We start from the raw sequence: 21,043 nt of genomic DNA, 5'->3' as shown, positions 1-21,043 counted from the left end.
AGTTGCCAGAAACAAGATATAAAAGGGGTGGGTCACATTTAAATTAGATTTAAGTATGTCATAAAATATGCTATTCCTACCAATGCCGTTGGTCTTCAGCTCTCATCTCTCTAGTCTGTTTAAATGAGAAAGTCTGTCCACCTTCTGCAGGCCAGCAAGAGAAAACATGCCATGCACAGCAATAAAATACAAATCTCTGTCTGTCTAGAAGGCTACTGACTGCATAGGGCAATCGTATAACTCCCTGCAATACGTGTTGTCTGTGCTGCTTGCCCATACACCTTTACAAAATACAGCCCCACACCTTACACCCCCTACACTAGAGTATTATAATGACTGCTGTCAGCTGGGACTGATCAGGCCAATATGGGGTTATGATGACACAGTCTTACTAAGGATTATCTTTAATAAAAGTAATGGATCCATTGGGTCTTTAATATATAGGGTTGCCACCCTGTAGGTGTTTTACTTGCCTAGCCATTAAAACACTTTGCCTAGGCCGGTGCTTTTATTACACATTTACCAGTAAATTTACCAGTAAATCTCCTTTTTTTCTGACCCTGTTCCACTTACCAGAAGTGTTTTTAGGCCTGAGGCAGCAGCTCCATCCAGATGCCACCTCGTCCACTTCACACTTACCTCTTTGGGGTAGGAGTAGGTAAGTAGCTTTCAGCTTTTTTGCCCACTTAAACCTCAAATGTATGTATATGTATATATATTTTTATTTGTAAAGCGCTCCTTGAGGGCAAAGCACTGTACAAAAAAACAATAAATTAGTAGTAACAAACAAGGGGTCAGAATAATAATTAACAATAAGTGCATTATTAGAATACAATTCACATAAATATAAAATATAATTACAATGCAGATAAAGTGCTCAGTGTCAAGGAAACAAAAGGCTAGAGGACCCTACCCCGTAGGGCAGTGATCCCCAACCAGTAACTCGCGAGCAACATGTTGCAACCCCTTGGATGTTGCTCCCAATGGCCTCAAAGCAGTTGCTTATTTTCGAACTCCAGGCTTGGAGGCAAGTTTTGGTTGTATAAAAACCAAGAGCACTGCCAAACAGAGTCTCAATGTAGGTTGATAATCCACATAGGGGCCACCAAATGGCCAATCACAGCACTTATTTGGCACCCCAAGAAAATTTTTCATGCTTGTGTTGCTCCCCAACTGCTTTTTCCTCTGAATGTTGCTCACAGATTCAAAAGGTTGGGGATCCCTGCCGTAGGGCTTACAGTCTAAATGGGAGGGTAACATACAGACACAATTCAGAGGGGTATTAAGGTGCTGTTGGTTACAGTTTGTTACACTGTTATATAAGTGCCAGTTCAGGTGTTATAAAGGTGCTCCCAGATGTAGTCTTTGAGTTTTGTTTTAAAAACATTGAAGGAGGATTCTCTCTGGAGAGTTTCAGGAATGGCATTCCAAATATAAGGAGTCGCAAGAGAGAAGGGTTTGATGCGGGAAACAGCTGTAGTAGTGGGGGGTACAACCAAGCGGTTGCTCTGAGAGGAGCGGAGGTTTGGGCAGGAACATATAGAGAGAGACAAGAGATGAGATGTAGTTAGGTGCAGAGGAATGAAGGGCTTTGAAGGTTATAAGGAGGAGTTTATAAGTTATTCTTTTGTTTTATAGGAAGCCATGATAAGGACTTCAGCAGCAGAGGGGCCTGTACCCTTTTGGATGAGAGGATAATTCTTGCAGCAGGGTTTAATACAGACTGTAGAGGACCTAATCCTACTTCTGTTTTACCCCTTGTCATCCCTGTTCCTTGCATAACCCCCCCCATGGTCGACCCTCTGTTTAATTGCTCTGCCCTTATCACCCCACCACTTAATGTGGTGCCCCCTTGCTTCACCACCCAACCACCACAACCTGGCTGATAAGATCATTTTCAGACGGTGACGACTCTATTGCTAAATCAAAGTTTTCAGGGGTTACTATCTCCCTTCATATTCCCCATAACGATGTAGCTGCTGTTTATGGCTCATTAAATAGGGTAAGAACCCTGCTTCATACACCATCTCCCAGAGACTTTGTTTTAATTAAATAATTCACATTTTTCATAATTACTTCTTTTTCTCTGTAATAATAAAGCAGTGCCTTGTACGTGATCTTAGATGTAATTAATCCTTATTGGAGGCAAAACAACCTATTGGGTTTTTTTCATGGTTGAATTATTTTTAACAGACAGGTATGGAGATTCAAATTATTGAAAGATCTGTTATCCAGAAAACCCCAGGTCCTGAGCATCCAGGATAGCAGGTTCAATACCTGTATGTGGCAACAGTACTGGAACTTGACCATTGGCCATGACGGTTGTATAACTAAATGTTGGCCTTGTTGTGGCAGCTCTAAAGGGAAATATACCCTATTCATGAAAAGTTTTACATTTATTTCATACAGTATGTGATGTGTTTTAATACTTGTTATTGTGCTTATTAATAAAAATGGGTGTAGTCATGCCTGATGATGAAGAGGTAACTCAGCTATGTAATAAATTGAGTAGAGCATTGTTTGGCCCACACGGAATTTTGCATTCATAGCCTACAAAAGATATGGGGCTATTCTGCATTTCCCAGTCTTACTTTTATCCGACATGGTTCTTTCCACTAGTTTTTTCTGGGTATTTCTTGTCTGTAGCTGCAGAGGGCTTGCAATCAGTCACCTCATAGTACATAACAAGCTACACTATGGACAGTTTAATAAGCCTGTGGGTTACAGGTAATTATCTGATTTTCATCATAAGATGTGGCAAGTGCTTGTGACTATGAAGACAGAGACGAGAGGTGGAGCAAGGACGGTATGGAGTGATTAGGACCTGAGTGACGAACATCTAAACAGAGGGAACAGCTGGGAATTTACTAGGATTGGGAGGGGGATTAACTACAGCATTATCCCAAAGACACAGAATGAGAGAGAAAGGTGAGATAGTAAGAGTACAGTAGAGTGGGGGAAAAAGGGGAGCATGTGAAAGGGTGCTAGACCAAAAGAGGGTGACCATATATTAGATAGTGATAGTGAGGTGGAAAAGAGAAGAAATAGAGGCTATTAAGGCTCAGAGAAAGTGTTAAACATAGTGAGCAGAGAAGCGATCAGAGATAAATATAGAGAGCAGTTGAGAAAGTGACACATCGGGTGACGTTATAAAGTGACGCAAGGATTGTGACATCAAGGGGGAGAGTCTGAGGTAAAAGAGGTTACAGAAGAGGACGAGAGAGAGAGAGAGAGAGAGTGAGAACTGAGAAGAGAGAGAAGCTTTATAGACCGAGTGACCACCCCTCTCACAACACTGGACCCTTTAACTCAACTCCATATCTACCTGAAGCAGAGCAGCCGCTTCTACGGTAAGTTGTGCTTTTTGTAACACCTCAATTTTCCCCACGAAACACCAATTCAGCACTTTCTCTGCCTTGTTCTTCCCTGCTGTGTCCAACGTAATTCTATCTTTGAGCTAAACCTTAAGCTACCCACTTCCATTAAGCTAATGGACCACACATTACATCTCTTCTTACAACTTTGTTCCTTCATCTGCCTGCAGAACTATAATTTTCTAGCATTCCTGCAGCACATCCCTCTGCCTACAAAGCAGTGATTCATTATCCTGCTCCCTGCAGACATTTACTCCAATACCTAGAATGTAACCTTGCTGCAGAGCATTGCTACTACAAAAGTCCTGTAGAGAGTTGATAATATTCTTCTAAGAATCTTTATATAAAACAGAAGTTCAGACTTTTTTTTATACATTGTCCTGTACGTAGATGTAGATTCTAATAAGACCACTTTTAAAATTAAACTTCTAATATCTCCTGATATTGGAACATTAGGAAATATTAGGAAATATTGTGGCTACAGGACAAATCTTCTTAACATGCGTATAGGATCTGCTTTCACTTTTTTTGCCTTACTGGTCTGTTGTAGGAGGGGTTACACATTCTTCTGAACTAGCAATTAAAGAGGTGAAATATTTACTTTGTGTATACAAAATAGTAGCCATAACTGTGGTGTAGGCAGATGGGTGGCAGTAAGCAAAGCAAGGGCGAATCTCAGGAAAAATGGTGTAATGAATGGTGGGCACTGATGATAGGGATTGCAAGTTGGAGGCTTAGCCTAATTTATCTACAGTACATACCTATACACCTCTAGTAAAAACACTGATATTTTGTCTATGTCAACTAGGAACCCTGACTTTAAAGCACCTTGTTTAGACCTTTGTTTATGTAACTGTAGACATGTCAAAAGAGCAGCTGGAAGGAGTAGTTCGCACAGTGGAGGCCCTTTTGGGAGAGGCCGAGTCTCTAAGAGCAAAGTGTCAGCGGCAAAGTGATGAAATGCGGCAGCTCTGTGAAGATATGCGGAATGAGAACAGGGACCTGGTAGAGCGTTTTGGCCAGGCTGAAAGGGACCTTGCCGAGGTCAAGCGCTCAGTCAATGAGCTGATGGACACCAAGGTGGCTTTTGAAGCCAGAGAAAGGCAAGTGCGGAAGCTGAGCAAACAACTGTGAGAAGTAAAAAAAAAAAGGAAACAACATAGAAACAAAAAATCATCAGCCACATTCAAAATATTGCTCCCCATTTTTATGTTTTTAGGAAGTCTAACTTCACTACTGCTAGTTTCTTTATAGTTCCCTACTTCTAACATGCCTACCTCCCTCACTCGAGGAGGGAATTATATTGCAGCTCTTAAGTCAGAAGAGACAATGTTTATAAATAACAGATCATCTTATGTCACGGATTAAACTCTGTTTCACTCTCTTGATCTCTTCTTTATTTCTCGGACTTTGTTTACATTGAACCAGTTTTGTTCCGAAGCTATGAGTTGCCCTCCCTTGGAGACCATAAATATGAATGTCGTTGGCCTAGCTTAAAAGGCTAATTTTAAGTTATGGGGGAATGAATGCTCCAGGTTTCATAGGTGTTTAAGATATTCCTGGGATGTTTTTCATACACAAAATTGATATACAATGCTTCAATAAAATACAAATAGTATGCTATCTTATTGGAGATTAGTGCTGACCTCAAGCCTAATATAACTGACAGGTCTCACTTTCCTTGGCCAGAGGGTTAGAGTTCAGAGGGTTAGGTAATACTGGGTTTAGGGTGGTTTGGAAGGTTTCTCCCCGCCCCCAATGAGTACAACTACAGCTTCAGATGGGTTTTTTTCCTACCTTCCTGACAGTGGCATAACTAGTTGTTACTGGGCCCCACAGCAAATTCAATTTTGGGGCCCAAAAAATTGGTAAGTTGACCTATTCTATCAAGAAATATTTAATTTGCTCACTAATTAGAACCTTGCTGGGCCCTCTACACTCCTGGACTTCCTCTGTAGTTACACCCCTGCTTCCTGTGCATTAGCTGCCAGTTGGATATGATTTATTTAAGCAAAATATACTGTAAATTTGTAAATAAAACAATACTGGAAACCGAAACTAAAGCCCACCTAAATCTTCTGAAACAAGCAGAGAAGGGAGCATAGTCAGGGTTGTGGCCTAGGTGAAATGGGATTGTCTGTTGACCTGGGGGCCCAGGGTAACAGGCAGTCAGTGGGAGAAAGGGGAGAGCAGGTGACCCACGATGGAAACAAAATCAAAGTGACCCATGATTTTTATTTTCGGGAGGTGTCCTTAGGTTACTAGAATTGGTTCAACCTTTACACCTTTTATTTCCCTTCATGCCTTGTACAAAATATTCAGAGCTGCAGCTGTTAGACTTTTGCACATGATCAGGTAACCTTACCATAGTTACTTGACTTCAACCCCCATCATTTAAACCACTGACTATATGAGCATCATTCATAGTTCAATAACATGGCAGCTATAGGGTCTTAAAGAAATACCTTTCTCAGAACAAGGGGGCAGCAGTGAGCAAAAATAATGGCATGCACCTTCATTACAGGACAGATGAGGATTTAGTGATTATTTCAGACTGCTGTCTTGGCAGTTTAGTGATTATCCAGACTCAGCTTCACCATTTATTTTAACCCTTTCATTCACATATCATTTTCTTGCTGTGTTGTTTTTGTAAGGCCTCGTTGTTAATAACGATACTCACTGCCCATACCATTAATAAAGAAATAAAATGTAACAAAAAAGGCAGGTAGGTATTCTTTCAGCTCAGAAAAGATGTTGCATTTAACCGTCTTCTTAAAGGGGTTGTTCATCTTTAAGTTAACTTTTAATATGATGTAGAGAGGGATATTCTGAGACAATTTGCAATTGGCTTTTATTTTTTATTATTTGTGTTTTTTTTAGTTATTTAGCTTTTTATTCAGTAGCTCTCCGGTTTGCAATTTCAGCAATCTGAAACCATGCATTGGTTTGAATAGGAGACTGAAATATAAATCGGAGAGGCCTGAATAGAAAGAGGAGTAATAAAAAGTATCAATAACAATAAATTTGTAACCTTACAGAGCATTTGTTTTTAGATGGGGTCAGTGACCCCCTTTTGGAAAGAATCAGAAGAAAAAAGCAAATAATTAAAAAAACTATAAAAAAAAAAAATAATAAAGACCAATTGAAAAGTTGCTTTCCATTCTATAACATCTAAAAGTTAACTGGAAGGTGAACTACCCCTTTAATAAGTTACGGTCATAAGAAAAGGACTCCTGTGCTCGTGGGAATATAAATATCTGGGGCTGATTAACGAAAATGTGCTAAATTCCACCAGTGCAGATGCCTATATATGATATTTCAGAAGTTTTTTTTCTTTTCCTCCGATCTTTTTATCTGTTTTCAGTAGGAATGCACCGAATCCACTATTTTGGATTCGGCCGAACCCCCGAATCCTTCTTGAAAGATTTGGCCGAATACCGATCCGAATCCAAACCCTTCAGATTCGGTTCGGCCTGGCAGGAGGATTCGGCCGAATCCCGAACTGAATCCTGGATTCGGTGCATCCCTAGTTTTCAGTGTATACATTCCTCATAGTAAAAATGTGCATCAAAACTCTCATGAAAAAATTTCAGTAGGGGTTCAATAAATACACAGCAAAACAGGAGATGATATACAGTCTCCAGATTTACATCTAACCTGTGATCTTTAATGTTAAAGTGTATCTATACATATTCATTGATTAGCTATAATTATATTATTTATTGTGATTAGGTAGGAGAGAGAGGGGATGAACCAGAAGACCAATTACTCTATGGTGTTCAGTAATGGAGTTTGTTTTCTGGGCCCCCATCCCTCTCCAGTCAAAAACGCAGGTCACCCGTGATGTGAAAAGTTTTGGCCGTGGGGTCTGCTTCTTCTGGAGTTACACCACAGGTGTTCAGGTTTTATTAAGGTGGGTTTGTCATTCATGATTGCAGGTACTTGTTCCATTACATAACCTTTTTCAATCTATATTTAACAAGATTGAGATCTAATAAGATTGTACACCCTTGATTTAGCTATAAAGTAAAGTGATATTCACTGGGGGGTACCAATATGTTAGACTGATGATATTCTCTAGTCTTACACCATGGTCTGGACCTCCTGTTTGCTGAAAGGGTCACTGTCCTTGGGTTCTTCTATTCCTACTGCAATCTGCCACCTTCATCCAATACCCCAGATATTATCTGCGCTGTCTTGATAGCATGCTTGTGCATATAGTAAAATTCCCAACTTTGCCATTATACCCCCCGATGTTTATTCTACTGGGCATTTGCGGTGACACCGAAGAGGATCGTTGGGTCAATGTCGGAGTATGCGAGGCCCACCAGAGTAGCCACCTTAAGGGCCCCACCCCAGTCGCATGCTCCTCCACATAGAACTTGATGCTACCCCAGTCCCTCAGGGTTGGACTGGGCCAGAGGGGGCCCGAGCCTTGTGGGCCCCTCTGACTTGATATTCACCTGCAATATTGTTGCTCCTTTCCCTCTCTGATTGCAGCAAAGTAAGTATAAAGGGGAAAAGGAGCAGGAGGTGAGTGGGTGAGGGAGCCCCGTGAGTAGCAGCCCTGGTGGGCCTTGCACACCCCAGTCTAATGCTGCAGTCCCCCTGTATGATGATGTGCCTTACATACTCACCTCCTTGCTTCTGTGGGGGTGGGGAATTGTTGGCAGCACCCACAATCCTTGATGGGTCAGCAGGGCCCACGAGGTCAGGGGCAAACTGTGTTTTTCCCAGTGTCCTGCTGGCCCAGTCCTACCCTAACTGGAGTATTGGCACAGATGGTGGCTCAGTGTAACAGGAATAGTCCCCTGGGCCTGTGCGGTTTTCATCGAATAGGAGCGCCGTCTAAGGTTAGTGATTATGTTCATGTGGGTGCCTAACACATTGGCAAGTGAATATTACTTTTGTTTTGCTATAATAAATATAGGTGCAAAGTTTAAACTTAGGACCTGTAATTAATTCCATTGCTTTGTTCAATAAAGCTTCATATGAATCTTTGCTTTGTTGGTACCTAGGATATTATATATATAGTGAATAAAGTACCCCCTCTTGTAAAATATAAGGATATTATAAGTTACCTCGGAGTTTCATGACCATATAAAAACACGAGGCCGAAGGCCGAGTGTTTTTATACAGGTCATGGAACTCCGAGGTAACTTCTAATATCCTCATATTTTACAACTGGGGGTACTTTATTTATTATAATACACAAATTTCAGTGAGTCATGTGACAGAAATGACATCAGAACTCACCGTTTATAACTGATGACATCAGAACTCACCGTTTATAAGGATATAATTTACAGGATATTCATGGCTTTTGTGTATTATAACAGATTATCCACAGTCTCCTTACAAATGGCCAATCCCACAGACAGAATCCCACCATTGTTCCTAGGGTGCCACAACCAAGGAAGCAGTTTGGGGAAAGATTAGGGTTCCATTTTGATAACCTTACAGGTACCATATACCAGAGTATCTTTTAATTGTCCTAAAGGGCAAGATAAATATATTTGATCAAATTGAAAGATTGCGGGGGAAGTCTTTATCTCAATTTAAACACTGCATCCTCAGTGTTGTCAGTGTCAGTTGCCTCACGAGGAAACTTCGGGTGACTTCGTAACCGAAGCGGCGCGAGTGCCATGCCGCAGACGTTTTTTCATTGTAGCAGTGAAAAAAAAAAAAAGTTTGGGGAGATTAGTCACCCCCAAAATAGAGGCGATTAGTCGATGGGCGACTAAATCTCCCCGAATCTCCAGGTGTGACATTACCCTTAGTGATGACAGTCGGTCAGTGGCGTAAGGAGATGTTAATGGGAGATTTTAGAGGGGCACATACATATAGTTAAACCATGTTTTCGAATAAACTTTAAATCTCAAGGCCTGGTGTGTTTTGGAATCAATAATATATTAAGAATAGCACACCCTTTTAATTTAATTTCTATTAGAGAAACACACTATATTCAAAAACTATAAATAATAAAGACCAATGCTGTTAAGAAAAGGATACGCTATAATATACTGAAAGTTAACTTGAAGGGCAACTATCCCTTTAGGTAGTTTTACCTGATAGGTATAGAAGCAAACAGTATTTGGGAACAATAGGCTCAGGGAAATTATTGGGACATTTTGACCAGTTATTGAGTGTGAAAACTGTGTTTGCTTTGCAGGACTTTTCACAGAGGAGCAAACAACTGAGATGAATTTGTTTAAGTAAAGTTATGTACTAGGGCAGCAGTTTCCTTAAAATGTCTGGATTAGGTTATTCAGCGTAATGCTGGCAGCACCCACTGTTATTAATAAATATGCACAAAAAATATTTATAAATCAATTATAAAGCAATCTAAAGTGGATGTAAAGGCTGCCTATTAACAGGTTACATTTTCCATTTAAATGGAAGAAAACACCATTATAGAAAGGAAGTATTTTCCTTGAATGGTAGAGGCCTGCTGTTTTTCTTCCCTGTTTAGATCCCTTATGTGGCGTCCTATGGCTGCAAGGGGTTTAAGTAATCTGCCTTGCTGCAGTCTGACGCCACAAAGCCGATTAGGGATAATTAACTAGGATTCGGGAACAGGGGGGTGGAAATATTGTCTAACCTTTTCCCTGCCACTAAGGACTCTGTTAGGCAAGCACTTTCTCATGGCTTCTCCTGTGGAGTATTTTTGATGCATTTCACCGCAAGGAAACTTATGAGTTAACGGAGTTCATTCTTTCCTATTGTGAATGTACATTCTATAGGGAAAAACTGCACTCCTTGCAATGCAATGGAACACATAAAAAAGCCACAGCAGATGAGATTCCTTACAGTTCAGTGTTGTCAATTCATCTTCAAGAATGAATCACTAAGGGGCCTATTTATCAACAGTCGCATTTTCATGTTTTTAGTGGTTTTTGAAACCACAACTAAACTCACAAACCCTAACACTACAAATGTCATGAGATTTATTAATAAATCTGAATAAAAATAGTATGAATGGAAAATTAAATTGATCTCTGCGCTAAAAAATACTACCTCGAAAACCTCTAAAGATTTGAGTTTTTTGGACAGTTTCTAGCTGAAAAAAAAAATATATAAAAAGCTCTAAAAATCCAAATTGATTTCAAACAGTCCAAAAGGATCAGAGCTGCACCCATGATAGGACCTGGACAACTTTTAAATGGCAAAGTTCTGTATTAGATGTTTTGTGGTTTTTACACTTCATATCATAAATCTTGAATTTTTAGAGTTTTTTTTACAAAAATTAGTAAACCACAAATTTTTTGAGATTCGTGGAAACAAATCGAATTTCAGTTGTTAGTAAATGGGCTACCAAAATGTTCTATGCTATTTAGCTATTTTTCTTCAGTATTCACATACAAATAGGGTACTAAAATGTATATGTGTGTATAGATAGATAGATGCACAGGATTTCTTGATTATATATATATATATATATATATATATATATATATATACACACACACACACATACATATATACATATACACACATTTTTTTATTTTATGAAAAGGATTCACAGGGCAATGCAAGAAAAAATTCCTACATTCAGGACACCAAGTAAACCAGCCGTTTCCCATGTTCTTAAGATAAAAGGCAAGTTGTTGTGGCGGGTAGGGCATAGACCTAAAAAGGCCAACAGATTGGCAGCAGGACTTAACCAGACTAGGTAAGGTATGTCTCTAGCAATCCCCCCTTAAGTTGCACCCTAGGCACATGCTTCTTCTGACTATCCCTAGTTCAGGCCATGGGTATAGATGATTTCCAGTTCTTCGATATCAGTCCCCTTTCTGCCGTCAAAATATAATTAGCCATTTTTTGTGAGCAACTTTTTAATTTTGGGGTTTTATTTCCCAAAATGAATATCATCAAGTCATATACCACTGTCCTTGTTGTAATAATAATTGTCTACACAGCTCAGTGATTGGGTGAGGTAGAAGGAGATGTGCCTTTGGAAATACTGTTAAAGTCTCAGTTGCAAATAAAATTAATAAAATATATGGTTAGGTTCAACAACTAGAGCTGTCGCGAACTGTTCGCCGGCGAACTTGTTCGCGCGAACATCGGGTGTTCGCGCTCGCCGGAAGTTCGCGAACGTCGCGCGACGTTCGCCATTTTGGGTTCGCCATTGTTGGCGCTTTTTTTTGCCCTCTCACCCCAGACCAGCAGGTACATGGCAGCCAATCAGGAAGCTCTCCCCTGGACCACTCCCCTTCCCTATAAAAACCGAAGCCCTGCAGCGTTTTTTCACTCTGCCTGTGTGTGCTGAAGAGATAGTGTAGGGAGAGAGCTGCTGCCTGTTAGTGATTTCAGGGACAGTTGAAAGTTTGCTGGCTAGTAATCGTTTTGATACTGCTCTGTTATTGGAGGGACAGAAGTCTGCAGGGGTTTGAGGGACATTTAAGCTTAGGTAGCTTTGCTGGCTAGTAATCTACCTTCTACTGCAGTGCTCTGTATGTAGCTGCAGTGGGCAGCTGTCCTGCTTCTGATCTCATCTGCTGACTGCTGCAATAACAGTAGTCCTTGTAAGGACTGCTTTTATTTATTTTTTTGTTGTTTTACTACTACTACTACTACTACTACTATAAGAGCCCAGTGCTATTAGTCTAGCAGTGTTGGGGAGTGGGACTGGTGTGCTAATCTGCTGCTCCTAGTAGTTCAGCAGCACCAACTTTAATTTTTTTTTTTTAATATTCATTTTTTTTTTATTTTACTTTTTTTTATTTTACTACCGCTGTAGTAGTGTATAAGTTGACCTTTTAGGCATTATTTGCCCTGTAGGCATTATTTGCACAGTGTTTTCTTCAACCCGCCATCGAGCTGTGTGACCTTGTTCACATTCTGTCTAAATATCCATAATATTACCGTCTCCAGAAAAAACACCGGAGTCACTTTTTTCAAGCAGCATTCATATATTTTACGTAATCCGTATCCACCGCTGTAGTAGTGTATACGTTGGCCTTGTAGGCATTATTTGCACACTGTTTTCTTCAACCCGCCATCGAGCTGTGTGACCTTGTTCCCATTCTGTCTAAATATCCATAATATTACCGTCTCCAGAAAAAACACCGGAGTCACTTTTTTCAAGCAGCATTCATATATTTTACGTAATCCGTATCCACCGCTGTAGTAGTGTATACGTTGGCCTTGTAGGCATTATTTGCACACTGTTTTCTTCAACCCGCCATCGAGCTGTGTGACCTTGTTCCCATTCTGTCTAAATATCCATAATATTACCGTCTCCAGAAAAAACACCGGAGTCACTTTTTTCAAGCAGCATTCATATATTTTACGTAATCCGTATCCACCGCTGTAGTAGTGTATACGTTGGCCTTGTAGGCATTATTTGCACACTGTTTTCTTCAACCCGCCATCGAGCTGTGTGACCTTGTTCCCATTCTGTCTAAATATCCATAATATTACCGTCTCCAGAAAAAACACCGGAGTCACTTTTTTCAAGCAGCATTCATATATTTTACGTAATCCGTATCCACCGCTGTAGTAGTGTATACGTTGGCCTTGTAGGCATTATTTGCACACTGTTTTCTTCAACCCGCCATCGAGCTGTGTGACCTTGTTCCCATTCTGTCTAAATATCCATAATATTACCGTCTCCAGAAAAAACACCGGAGTCACTTTTTTCAAGCAGCATTCATATATTTTACGTAATCCGTATCCACCGCTGTAGTAGTGTATACGTTGGCCTTGTAGGCATTATTTGCACACTGTTTTCTTCAACCCGCCATCGAGCTGTGTGAGCTTGTTCACATTTTGTCTAAATATTGATAATATTATCGTCTCTAGAAAAACCACTTGAGTTACTTTTTTTCAAGCAGCATTCATATATTTTACGTAATCCGTATCCACCGCTGTAGTAGTGTATACGTTGACCTTGTAGGCATTATTTGCACACTGTTTTCTTCAACCCGCCATCGAGCTGTGTGAGCTTGTTCACATTTTGTCTAAATATTGATAATATTATCGTCTCTAGAAAAACCACTTGAGTTACTTTTTTTCAAGCAGCATTCATATATTTTACGTAATCCGTATCCACCGCTGTAGTAGTGTATACGTTGACCTTGTAGGCATTATTTGCACACTGTTTTCTTCAACCCGCCATCGAGCTGTGTGAGCTTGTTCACATTTTGTCTAAATATTGATAATATTATCGTCTCTAGAAAAACCACTTGAGTTACTTTTTTTCAAGCAGCATTCATATATTTTACGTAATCCGTATCCACCGCTGTAGTAGTGTATACGTTGACCTTGTAGGCATTATTTGCACAGTGTTTTCTTCAACCCGCCATCGAGCTGTGTGAGCTTGTTCACATTTTGTCTAAATATTGATAATATTATCGTCTCTAGAAAAACCACTTGAGTTACTTTTTTTCAAGCAGCATTCATATATTTTACGTAATCCGTATCCACCGCTGTAGTAGTGTATACGTTGACTTTGTAGGCATTATTTGCACAGTGTTTTCTTCAACCCGCCATCTAGCTGTGTGTATTATCGTTTCCAGAAAAACCAACTGAGTTTTTGTTGTTGTTGTTGTTTTTTTAAAAATAATGCCAGGCAAAGGCAGGCCGCCACGCAGAGGCCGTGCTAGGGGCCGTGCTGCTATGCAATCCTGTGGCCCTAGCAAATTGCCCAGTTTTAAAAAGCCAATGACCCTGAACTCCCAAAATGCTGAAGAGGTAGTTGACTGGCTTACACAGCACACCCCATCCTCTACCGTTTCTAACTTTACCACAACATCCTCCTCATCCTCCACTGCTATGGCCACCCCACGTAACACTTCCTCCACCACCGGTGCCCCTTCTTCACTGGGGTCAGAGGAGTTATTTTCCCATGAGTTTCTTGAACTGAGTAATGCGCAACCATTATTGCCAGAAGAAGATGAAGGAGATGAGGACCTTACACCAGATTTAATTCTGGCAGAGAACACGATAGAGATGGACATAATGAGTGATGAGGAGGAGGTCCCCGCTGCTGCTTCCTTCTGTGATGTGTCAGAAGAAATTGATGCATCTGAGGAGAATGATGATGAGGAGATTGATGTTTTGTGGGTGCCTAGTAGAAGAGAGCAAGAGGAGGGTAGTTCAGATGGAGAGACGGAGAGTCAGAGAGGCAGTAGGAGAATAAGACTTAGAAGAAGCAGGGAGGACAGCCCGCAGGGATCAGTAGGGCAACAACATGTATCGGCACCTGTGTTCAGCCGGCCAACGCACCCGCCATTGCCGCCAATACCGCCAACTCCGCCAACTTCTACTGTTACCGCCAGATCGCACACTTCCAAAAAGTCAGCAGTGTGGGATTTTTTTAATGTGTGTGCCTCTGACAAAAGCATTGTAATTTGCAATGAGTGCAGTCAGAAACTGAGCCTTGGTAAGCCCAACAGCCACATAGGTACAACTTCTATGCGAAGGCACATGAGCGGCAAGCACAAAGCACTTTGGGAGCAACACACCTCAAAGGCAACAGGCAAACTAAAAGCCACACTCCTTCTGGTCCAGCATCTTACTGCTCTACCTCTGCTCTCCTTGACCCGTCTGAACCACCCTCCACTCCGCCTTCCACCTTGACCACCTGTTCCCATTCCCAGTCATCTGCCACCAGCCAAGTTTCTGTGAAGGCCATGTTTGAGCGTAAGAAGCCAATGTCTGACTGTCACCCCCTTGCCCGGCGTCTGACAGCTGGCTTGTCTGCACTCTTAGCCCGCCAGCTTTTACCATACCAGCTGGTGGACTCTGAGGCCTTCCGCAAATTTGTAGCAATTGGGACACCGCAGTGGAAGGTACCCAGCCGCAATTTTTTTTCTAAAAAGGGAATACCACACCTGTACCAACATGTGCAGAGCCAAGTTACCGCATCTCTGTCACTTAGTGTTGGGCCAAAGGTCCATATGACTACTGACGCATGGTCCTCCAAGCATGGTCAGGGCAGGTATGTCACCTACACTGCCCACTGGGTGAACTTGGTAATGGCTGGGAAGCAGGGAATGGGTAGCTCAACAACAACAGTGGAGTTGGTGTCACCGCCACGGATTGCACGCGGTTCTGCCACCACCTCTACTCCTCCATCGCTCTCTACCTCGTCTTCTTCTTCTTCTTACTCTGCTGCTGGGTCCTCCTTCTCCTCCTCCACACCTGTGCACCCCCAGCTCCCCTAGGCTATTCGACGTGCCAGGTACGCCGTTGTCACGCTGTCTTGGGGATGACGTGCCTGGAAAGCAAAAACCATACCGGATCTGTACTCCTGTCATCTCTGCAGTCACAGGCCGATCGGTGGCTGACCCCACACCAACTGCAGATCGGAAAAGTGGTGTGTGACAATGGAAGCAATCTGTTGGCAGCGTTGAGACTAGGCAATTTAACACATGTGCCCTGCATGGCACATGTGTTAAATTTAATAGTCCAACGTTTTGTCTCCAAGTACCCAGGATTCCAGGACGTTCTCACCCAGTCCAGAAAGGTGTCGGCCCATTTCAGACGTTCCTACACAGCCATGGCACGCCTTGCTGACATTCAGCAGCGCTACAACATGCCAGTCAGGCGTTTGATTTCTGACAGCCAGACTCGCTGGAATTCAACGCTCCTTATGTTGGAACGTCTGCTGCAACAACAAAGGGCCGTCAACGAGTACCTTTTTGAACTGGGTGGTAGGACTGGATCTGCACAGCTGGGGATTTTTTTCCCCCGTTACTGGGTGCTTATGCGCGATGCCTGCAGGCTCATGCGACCTTTTGAAGAGGTGACAAATATGGTCAGTCGCACCGAAGGCACCATCAGCGACCTAATACCCTTCGCTTTATTCCTGGAGCGTGCCGTGCGACGAGTGACAGATGAGGCTGTAGACCAGCGTGACGAGGAGCTGGAAGCGCACGATTTCTGGTCGGAATCACCAGAACGAACCCAGGCACATGCTGCAACGCAGGGAGAGGTGCCAGAAGTGGAGTCAGAGGAGGAAGGTGGCTTTGTGGAGGAGGAGGAGGACCAACAGGAGCAGGCTTCCCAGGGGGCTAGTGGTGACCTTTTGGGGACCCCTGGTCTTGTACGTGGCTGGGGGGAGGAGACCGTGGATGATGCAGTCCTTGATAATGAGGAAGCGGAGATGGATAGCTCTGCATCCAACCTTGTGAGAATGGGGTCTTTCATGCTGTCATGCCTGTTGAAGGACCCCCGTATCAAGAGGCTTAAGGAGAAGGACCTGTACTGGGTCGCAACGCTACTAGACCCTCGGTACAAGCATAAAGTGTCAGAAATGTTACCAACATACCACAAGTCCGAAAAGATGCGGCATTTACAAACCAGCCTGCAAAACATGTTGTACAATGCTTTTAAGGGTGATGTCACTTCAGGAACTCATCAACATTCCAGGGGCAGAGGTGCCAGTAATCCTGCCACGAGCACACCTGCAAGGACAAAGCCCTTTGGCCAGTCTGTAACGTCAGACATGCAAATGTTTTTCTGTCCAAGGCAGCGCCACAACCCTTCTGGATCCACCCTCAAAGAACGCCTCGACCGGCAGGTAGCGGACTACCTGGCATTAACTGCAGATATCGACACTCTGAGGAGCGATGAACCCCTGGACTACTGGGTGCGCAGGCTTGATCTGTGGCCAGAGCTGTCACAATTTGCCATGAACCTCTTGTCTTGCCCAGCCTCAAGTGTGCTCTCAGAAAGGACCTTCAGTGCAGCAGGAGGGATTGTAACTGAGAAGAGAACTCGCCTAGGTCACAAAAGTGTCGATTACCTGACCTTTATTAAAATGAATGAGGGGTGGATCTCGGAGGGTTACTGCACGCCGGAAGACTTGTTCTGACTTCTATGCAGCTGTCCTTCTCTTCAAGCCTCATGACTCCACACACAGCTGTCCTTTAGCGTCCTCCTCCTCCCTCCGCCACCGTTACAAACTAGGGTGCAAACCCTACTGGTTTAATTTTTTCTGGCCTCTGTGCTTCAGTGGCTGCGACCAAAAAAATGCCTATTTTCTGCATTTATATGACATAATTTTTCTGGCCTCTGTGCTTCAGTGGCTGCAACCAAAAAAATTTATATTTTCAGCATTTATATGGCATAATTTTTCTGTCAACTGTGCTTCAGTGGCTGCGACCAAAAAAATGCATATTTTCTGCATTTATATGGCATAATTTTTCTGGCCTCTGTGCTTCAGTGGCTGCAACCAAAAAAATTACTATTTTCAGCATTTATATGGCATAATTTTTCTGGCAACTGTGCTTCAGTGGCTGCGACCAAAAAAATGCATATTTTCTGCATTTATATGGCATAATTTTTCTGGCCTCTGTGCTTCAGTGGCTGCAACCAAAAAAATTTATATTTTCAGCATTTATATGGCATAATTTTTCTGTCAACTGTGCTTCAGTGGCTGCGACCAAAAAAATGCATATTTTCTGCATTTATATGGCATAATTTTTCTGGCCTCTGTGCTTCAGTGGCTGCAACCAAAAAAATTTATATTTTCAGCATTTATATGGCATAATTTTTCTGGCAACTGTGCTTCAGTGGCTGCGACCAAAAAAATGACTATTTTCTGCATTTATATGGCATAATTTTTCTGGCCTCTGTGCTTCAGTGGCTGCAACCAAAAAAATTTATATTTTCAGCATTTATATGGCATAATTTTTCTGTCAACTGTGCTTCAGTGGCTGCGACCAAAAAAATGCATATTTTCTGCATTTATATGGCATAATTTTTCTGGCCTCTGTGCTTCAGTGGCTGCAACCAAAAAAATTTATATTTTCAGCATTTATATGGCATAATTTTTCTGGCAACTGTGCTTCAGTGGCTGCGACCAAAAAAATGACTATTTTCAGCATTTATATGGCATATTTTTTCTGGCCTCTGTGCTTCAGTGGCTGTGGCCAAAAAAACTGGGCAAACAATGCCTACAAGGTCAACGACGTTGACCTTGTAGGCATTGTTTGCCCAGTTTTTTTGGCCACAGCCACTGAAGCACAGAGGCCAGAAAAAATATGCCATATAAATGCTGAAAATAGTCATTTTTTGCCATACGTTGACTCAACGTATATGGCAAAAAATGACTATTTTCAGCATTTATGTGGCATATTTTTTCTGGCAACTGTGCTTCAGTGGCTGCAACCAAAAAAACTGGGCAAACAATGTCTACAAGGTCAACGTATGGCGAAAAATTACTATTTTCAGCATTTATATGGCATATTTTTTCTGGCAACTGTGCTTCAGTGGCTGCGTCCAAAAAAACTGGGCAAACAATGTCTACAAGGTCAACGTATGGCGAAAAATGACTATTTTCAGCATTTATATGGCATATTTTTTCTGGCAACTGTGCTTCAGTGGCTGCGTCCAAAAAAACTGGGCAAACAATGCCTACAAGGTCAACGTATGGCAGTTGTTTAAAGAGAACAGTAGATTACTAGCCAGCAAAGCTACCTAAGCTAAAATGTCCCTCAAATCCCTGCAGACTTCTGTCCCTCCAATACAGAGCAGTATCAAGCAGATTACTAGCCAGCAAACTTACTATCATCTGTCCCTGAAATCACTAACAGCTCTCCCCCTACACTATCTCTTCCAAGCACACACAGGCAGATTTTTCAGATACATTTTTGCCCTTGATCCCCCTCTGGCATGCCACTGTCCAGGTCGTTGCACCCTTTAAACAACTTTAAAATCATTTTTCTGGCCAGAAATGTCTTTTCTAGATGTTAAAGTTCGCCTTCCCATTGAAGTCTATGGGGTTCGCGAACCGTTCGCGAACCGCTCGCATTTTTGCGCAAGTTCGCGAATATGTTCGCGAACTTTTTTTCCGACGTTCGCTACATCCCTATCAACAACCATAGAAAGTTTCCTATACAATTGAATGTTCTGCTAATATTTCCCTATTAGCTGGGATGAGCCCCGGAGGAAAGTCTGGATTTGGGGGCAGTGGAATTAGTGAAAGCCATCCAATCACCTGTTTCTCCTTGGTTGCTAAGGAATAATAATACAAGTCAGGGACCGATAGTCCCCATGGATTTAGGTACCATCATCTTTTGTTCTTTACTGCAACCAAGTACTGAACTTAAAATATAATCTAACTTTTCCCAACCTATCAATATTATTAATGTAACCAGGCAGGTGTTATCCCCAGCCCTCAGAATTGAACCCCTGGCACAGAATATTAGGGGCCACTCAGATATACATGGTTTATCCGTCCAGGGGAGACAACATAAGATTTCTATGTATGCTGACAATGTAATTTATGACTTGCTCTCAAACTTCTCCAAATTTTCTCGCTGTATTAATGTGATACGAGACACTATCTGGCTACAAAATAAATGATGCCATTTAGTATGTCCGACTCCCTGTTTGAAACTAAAACCTTCCCTATAATTGGCAGCATACGTCTATTACATATCTGGGAATAAAGCTTACCCCACATTATGGGGCACATTCACTAAGTTTGAGTGAAGGAATAGAGGAAAAATTGTTAGATTTTCGAATGGTTTTTTTGGCTACTTCGACCATCGAATTGGCTACTTCGACTACGACCTTCGACTTCAAATCGAACAATTCGAACTAAAAATCGTTCGACTATTCAACCATTCGATAATCGAAGTACTAATTTCTTCGACCCCCTAGTTCGCCACCTAAAACCTACCGAGGCCAATGTTAGCCTATAGGGAAGGTCCGCATAGGCTTTCCAAGTTTTTTCTGATCAAAGGATAATCCTTCGATCGATGGATTAAAATCCTTTGAATCGGTCGATTCGAAGGATTTAATGGTTTGTTCGATCGAACGAATTGTGCAAAATCCTTCGACTTCGATATTCGAAGTATTTTAATTCGCCAGTCGAATATCGAGGGTTAATTAACCATCGATATTCTATCCTTGATACATCTGCCCCTATGACACTCTATGCAGCGAGTTATGAAAAATGTATAGAATTTCTAATGCTAGAGTGGAACAGATATAACCTCTCTGTTTTGGCCTAATTTCCTCTTTTGATACAGCGTGCAATACCTAGGCAGAGCATTATGGACCTTGAAAGAGCAATACTGCACTTCATCTGGAGCCACAAGAGGCATAGGGTAGAATCTAAAATAGTAATTCTCATGAAATGCCATTTGGTGTAACACGGCAAACATAAAATCCAAGGACCTGATGCAAAACTTTGGGAGTTTATCTACATCTGCCTCATGTTTTAATAATCCACTTCTCACCAAAAGATAACGCTGCATTGGGATAGAACTGGAATAAGATCTGTGAGTATTGTATGTAAAAACATTGAATATTAGACAGAGATGGCAAGCCCTCAGCCTCAGTTTGCATGAAGACAGGAGCAACAACACGTTACAAAGTGTGTTAATAACCAATACCACCATGAAATAAACATTGACATTGAATAGACAGTAATACGTGTCATAAGAGGCTTCTGTTGCACACAAATGGTTAATGCAATAAAGTATTTTGTTTGCCCAGCAACCACTCCGATGTCTTTCAACAACTGATGTGTAAATGCTATCTGCTGATTGGGTAGCAAAAGGGGTCGTTTACGTTTAAATGCTGTTTTAGTATGTGATATTCTGAGACAATAATGCATTTGTAGACTTAGGTAGGTTTTTTGATGGAGTCAGTGACTCCATCAGTGGCCATTTTATAACATTCTAAAAGTTAACTTAAGGTGAACC

General features: G+C 41.8%; 1 long non-coding RNA gene across 1 annotated transcript; it reads left to right on the top strand.

The window, feature by feature from the left end:
• The first annotated feature begins 2,800 nt into the window (after positions 1 to 2,800).
• On the top strand, positions 2,801 to 4,758 carry LOC121402842. The gene is made up of 2 exons (XR_005966812.1): positions 2,801 to 3,350; positions 4,234 to 4,758. It is a non-coding gene; the product is annotated as an uncharacterized LOC121402842 (long non-coding RNA).
• Positions 4,759 to 21,043: the final 16,285 nt, after the last annotated feature.

Source organism: Xenopus laevis, chromosome 4L (assembly GCF_017654675.1).
Source record: "Xenopus laevis strain J_2021 chromosome 4L, Xenopus_laevis_v10.1, whole genome shotgun sequence".
Classification (NCBI taxonomy): Eukaryota; Metazoa; Chordata; class Amphibia; order Anura; family Pipidae; genus Xenopus; species Xenopus laevis.
Note: the sequence above shows the minus strand (reverse complement) of the source record. Positions and strands in the feature narration are given on the sequence as shown.